At 37.8% G+C, this 6245-nt stretch overlaps 1 protein-coding gene and 1 long non-coding RNA gene across 3 annotated transcripts in view; one reads left to right on the top strand and one right to left on the bottom strand.

Annotated features, from left to right (window-relative positions):
* Positions 1-3063, top strand: part of LOC106518323 (uncharacterized) — a 21110-nt gene extending 18047 nt beyond the window's left edge. Inside the window, exon 3 of the long non-coding RNA XR_001310300.1 lies at positions 2949-3063. This is a non-coding gene — a long non-coding RNA (uncharacterized LOC106518323). The remainder of the gene's footprint in view (positions 1-2948) is intronic.
* The window catches only part of si:ch211-286o17.1 (hematopoietic progenitor cell antigen CD34), a 23839-nt gene that overhangs the window by 11690 nt on the left and 5904 nt on the right, over positions 1-6245 (bottom strand). The window lies entirely within an intron of this gene.

The following is a 6245-nucleotide window of genomic DNA, read 5'->3' on the forward strand; positions in this document are numbered from 1 at the left end:
ATTGTCCAAGATTAACCTTCAGGGTGGATATAGCTCGCTAGCAGCCTCGCACCAAGGACCTATCCATGTCATCATTTACCCAGAATGCTTTGTGTGTAAATAAAATCCGTCCGTGTTAAAACATAGGCCTATTTTTAAAAAATTACAAACTAAACAGCCTACAGTATTTTTACAGTCTTTATTTTACAGTTAAAGTATATATTTATCAAATAAAGTCTAATGTTAAAAATAATCATGGATCCCTTTAATTAAACGAATTAATTGTTTAAAATAATGTAACTGATGCTACTGAAAGTTTTATTCCCCAAACTTTAGGTTAATATGAGGTCATCATAGCAATAAAAACAAATCCTAATAAATGTTCAGTATGTCAGCTGAGAGTTGTTAATCTACAAAGCTGCAATGATAACCTTGRCGGTTTAAAGAATACATTTGATTTTATTGGTGAAATAATGGAATCTGCTGCCACACCCTGCAGATGCTGAGTTAATGAGCCCGAGGTCTTTATTGCTGTGATATGTTCAGCTCACACTTGGATCCAGAGGCAGAACCAAATCATCCAGCATTCATTCCTTTTCTCCCTCTCCCTGCTTAACAAAACATTAACTCACAGTAAAAACATTCATATAATGTGTCTGCAGATTCCATCATATATACAGAATATATATTTAAAATGTAAATATTAGGTTAAAGGAAATAGCTTTGGGTGTAGAGTGACGTAAAGCACAAAAATCCACAATCACACCCATGTTTGTACCAAAACAAAATTACTGGCTACTTTTAAAGGAATCTGGTGTTTAATGAAGGCACAGAGCTGTGAAAGTTCCTGTATTTTCCACTGATAGGTGCAGATTTTTATTTCAGGGGTTTTAACAGCTGTGTGGATGAAGGAAAGCCTCCCCCTGAAATCTCTTAAGAGATGCCTTGTTGCAGGAAGTATACAGAAGTGACAGCTGAGCCAGATGCCATTAGAAGTGAGTTCTGCTACAGAACTGAGGACACGGTTGCACACACTTTTTTTTACACCGGTAGAAGTGCATTTGACCACTTTTCTGTTTTTAATATCACCCCAATGACAAGTCAATTAAACAATTTCCCTAAAGCCAGTGTTTACTGTGTGTTTAATGTGTTTACTTTCTGTTCACTCTTGGGTTTTTCCACTAAAGTGGTTTTGGTGTTAATCCAGAGCTGTTTTTTWAACCAGTTTTATAAAAGCATCTGAAAACCAGCTTGTTTTTCCACAACCAGAGAATCAAGATAAAAATCAATTTAAAAATATATTAAGCATAAATTTTAGTACATATTTGATGTGTTTTGCATTTCTCTTGTGGTCTTTAGTGCAGGGAGACCAGTTGGATTTGTTTTGTTACTTCAGAAAACAAATGTTCTAATATGTGATTTATCATTCTTTTAAATTTGAAAATGCTMTTTTTATTTTAGTTTCTTAATGGGGAACAGTAACGATAAACACTTCACATAAGGCTTAAATACACAATTTTTGAGTAATTTTGTTTTGTTTCAAATAAGATTACTAATCACTGTGTCTATGATTTTTAAATACCACACTAATAACATTTTAATTGGCCATCAGTCTTGTTAAACCTACCACAATGAAAGTGGCCTTTTTGCTCTGACACGATAAACAGTTTTTTTATTATCCCTGTAGAACAAACAGAGATATGTCTAATGAGGCAGACATGTTTGCACGAGGATCGCTCTGACATAGATCGACAGTCTTTCTTAGATAAATCATTGTGACGATCAGGTGCCACAAGGCAGCAAACTACATCTGCAGTGATGGAGCGTGGAGCAATCATCTCCAAGGAGGTCCTCTGGTTAGTTTATTGTTATCAACTGACCAATAAAACTGTCAAATGCAGTACTTTACTCTGTTTAAATTTAGTTAAAGCCAATGCCAYGTTCAGTTTTTATTATTGTCATTAAAGCTTACACAGCTTTTGTAATTATCAGCACATAAAGTCTTTGTAACCACAGAAACAATTGAGATTTAAATGTGACTTTTTTTAGACGTTTGTGTTCCTGAGATCTGAAAAAAMAAAAACCTTCAGAACTTYATTGGRTTTTCCATTGRATGRATTAAAAACAAATTGTTGCTCCTGTTCGTTTCAAAAGGCTTTTGTCAAACACTGGGAGAAAATCTAGAAAAAAGAGATTTTGTTCCCTGTTTTATTGCTCAGCTGTGTAACATTCAGCAGATGTGTTCTGTCCATTGTCATGGCAAAAAAAAGATGAGGCAGGCAGATCCAGTGTTTTGATTTTTATCAACTTAGTACAAAAAAATGTGAAGCAGAAGCTCTCAGGGATGAGACTGATCCAAGCGGCAGAATCTGTCTAAGCTCAGATTGTCAGAGAGCACTCATTTGAACAAAGCTTATCAGGATGACATAACACCAGTTTCATCATAACTGGATAACTGGGAGGCTGCATCACTTAGAGGGCAGCATGACCTAACGTCAGACTGGGAAGACATGGACTACACATGGCCATTCTGTTCCACTGCATAAGAACATCTCCAAACACATTAATCCTATTTTCCCCAAAATATCCATGTTACGACCCGGCTCAGCCAGGGGAAAAGGAGGTAACATTAATGGGGGCTCGTCCGGGATTTGAATCCGGGACCTCTTGCAATTAATTATATTAATGCCACCAAAGTAGCTCTTACTTAAACATTGAACAATTATTTTCCTGTTGCAAATCAGGAAGTTGTATGTGGGCTTTAGTGTGTTTTTTCRTTAGGTCTCTAGCTTAGTAGAAGGCTCAGTGGATGTAGAGCAGCAACAATTGAGGGATTTTCCTTCTTTGTTCTGGTTCTATATTACAGACTGCAGCTACCACCCTGCCTCCATTTCTTGACGGTCTGTTTGAACAGAAAGGATTATGCATATAGTGGACAATGTGGTCAAACATTAATTTGCTTTTCTCAGGTGCAACATCCGGGGATTGCAGTCCAATCCAGAGGCTGCTGGTTCAAGCCCCAGTTGGGTCTACAATGGCATCCAGTGTAAAACAATTGCTGAATCTTTTAGGATTGCTTGCTGCGAAGATCCCCTCAGAATGAAACAGCCTAAAGAAAAATTATGCAACATTTAGGAGAACCAGAAGAGGGCTAAAATGTGTTAGCATGAAAATAAACCTTTTTTGTGTGTCTTATTAATACATATTTTGGAGTATGAGGTTTTGTGAATGGTATGAAGAGTTACAGAAAATGAATGTATAGTTATTCACGCAAAAATTTGCAGAACTTTAGGGTGATGTTTAAGTTTCCATTAAGAAGCAGGTTTTGAATCCGTGTAATTTGACTAGTTTTTTCAGATTTTTCCAGTACGCTTGTAAAACTAAGCTGCAAAATTTTCATAATGCCGACCATGCTTGTTGGACTACAGGTACAATACAAACGCCTTTTTTACAGCACTGCCAACTTAGCCAGTAAACTCGGCTCTAAACACTTAGTACTTATTGTGTACAAACGAGTTCTGACARACCAGAAACCAGATGAAATGAGTCCTTTAGAAGTGCCTCTTATGGGCAGCATTTACACAATATGTAGAATCTGACTGACTTAAATGTTTTAATTAATTCCTAATCTAAAACCTTTCAAATCCATCTGTTGTTAAAGTCAAGCAAACATCCAAATCATGCATTGTCTTTGGTTTAATTGTATTAATTTATTGTGATTGAAAACAAATGGTGTCTGTCGAGGTTGGATTGTAGCTTTGACCTTTGGGTTGTTATTGATGTAACCGTCTCTGGTTTTCACAGCAGTCCTACTTCTCTACATGAGGTCTATAAACATCCTAACAGGATGACCTCTGAACCCATCATTACCTCTTTACACTCCACCTCTCCCACAGCTTCACAAGCAGTGCAGATTCKTCACTTTAAAAAGCCATTCAAATACAAACCTTCATTTATGGTATATTTGGAAAGTTCACAACCCCCGAGGCTCACATCTAAAAAAAATCCCCAGTGTGTTTTCTTTCATTCCTTCTTTTTGTGTAATGTTTGAACCAGCCAAGATGTCAGCCATTAGCCATGCGTCTTGCAGACATTGCACAAACACGACGGCACTAAACTCTTAATCAGACCAAACTCCATATGTTATTCGCTGCTGGCCCTGACTTCACTGCTCTCCCGAAACATTTTTTCCCACCAGATTCCACTGCGTGACGGCTGTGGTCTGGGTAAACTCCACCCCACGCCCCCCATCTCTTGGGACTCTTGATGGAGGAATGTGGCAGACTTTGGAAGAAGCTCTACGCCCTTCTCCCTCCCAGCCTTTCGTCTCTCCTTACCAACTTCCAGTCACGCACAGCTAAGCCAAAAATATTTATCGAGGTGAAATTTGGGCTTCAGTCTTCACACCTAACCTACAACGACGTAACATAAAGCCAAATTCCAGAAGCCAGATTAAACCAGCTGCTTTCTCTCCATTATTACAGAAAACTTTCCATAAGGATGTCTCGGGGTTTATTTTTTTAAAACATAAATAAGTTTCTGCATACTTTATCATATCGTCTTGTGGATGTTTTCTAACAAATACCTATCAAGATTTTTTTTCTTTCTTATTCAAATTTGCTTTGCATAAGATGTTCAAATTCTAAAGGCTGCTACTATGACTCAGAATTGTGGGGAAATAGGACAATTTCTTTGATGCATTCCGAATGTTTGTGATCAAATGACCAGCAAAAACATGTGGCTGCATTTTCAATGGCCAGCTTTTGAAAATCAGCCTATTTTTGCATGCCCACTTTGCAAAATTGTATTTCAAATCATGCAAGTTGTTTTATTTATTTATTAATTTATTTATTTATTTATTTATTTATTGCTGTCCATATTGTACCCACTTTGGCTTGCTTTTATCCACCTTACTATTTTAAATGTACAATTTTATCTGCTAGAGTATACTTTAGAAATTAAAATAAGCAAAATTGTATATTTTTCATGATTACGTGGGTTTTGGACCTACTCATCTTTTCTGTCAAAGAGTTCTTGTGCAGGTGTCGAAGCGCAGCTCTGGTGCTTTTGAGGTGAGGTTGAAATGTCTGTGGTTACCCTGTCTGCTTTAAGAGCCAATCTAGCACAAATCTTTCAACATTTTCGAAACTCAAGAGGCAAAGCCGCGAAGTTTTGCATGTCGCGAAACTCCGTGAATGCTACAAAACTTTCTGCAGACTGATGTGAGGGCTTTTCACTAACTAATTGCAGCCCTTCAGGCCCTTCAAACATTCACCTCTGGCATTTACATGCATCCTGAACAACCACTATAAAGCTTAGTTTCATGCTCTATATGCAATTAAACACATCATCTGGTTTTAACTGTGTGACAAACAGGAGATCCACAGGCCTACTGTTGTTTCTGTAAAAACAAAAAGAACTAACTGTACAATTTTTCATATTACAGCCATGACTTAAGATGAGTACATTAGCGTAAAATAACAGATTTAGGATCTTACAGAGCTTATCGTGTCAGCACAGCTCTGCTGATAGACACAGAGACACTGGAGCGTCTAACCCCTTAGATTAAAAGAGCTCAGGGGTGAGCCATCAGCTGTTATCTACATAACAAGACCACTCTATATAAGTGTGTGACATGCTGCACTAGAAAGCTAAGATGTTTCTGATTTAATTGGAGCACAGCAAAGCATTTTACACAGCATGTCTAATCAAGAGTTACATTGTTGCAATTTTTTGAGGAAAGATTGGGAAGACCCTGTTGTGTTAATGTTTTGTGCAGTAAAAAATGATTGTTAGTATTTTTCTGTAGATTGCTGTTCCACAATGTATTTGGAGGTGATCTGTTAATGTGGCGTATAAAGCAATGTCTTTATAGCTGCTGGATTAATACAGATACACGTCTGAGAACACCTCTGAATGTAGCCGTAGACATTGGCTCTGAGTTTGTCCTGTGTTCACATCCTTATTTAATGCTGTCTGTTAGCGGTTGGCTCGCTCAGGATAAATGTTAGCCCCAGGTGTGAACAGCTTCGACAGCATTATGTCCCTGGGCCTCCCCCTGCTTCTGTTTAGGGGACAACCTGTTGTGTGTAATTGGACACAGTGAGGCGATAATGGTCCGCACACATTACCGGACCACCATGTAGAAAACTTGGTGGCTGAAATTCCACTTGAATCTTTTTGGCYATGGTTGTTCATGGTGTTAAAAACGTATTTAATCTTAAATTACTTCAACACAGTCTGTCCAGCCAAAGCAGCCCCCATAA

This window comes from Austrofundulus limnaeus, unplaced genomic scaffold (assembly GCF_001266775.1).
Source record: "Austrofundulus limnaeus strain Quisiro unplaced genomic scaffold, Austrofundulus_limnaeus-1.0 Scaffold59, whole genome shotgun sequence".
In the NCBI taxonomy this organism is placed as follows: Eukaryota; Metazoa; Chordata; class Actinopteri; order Cyprinodontiformes; family Rivulidae; genus Austrofundulus; species Austrofundulus limnaeus.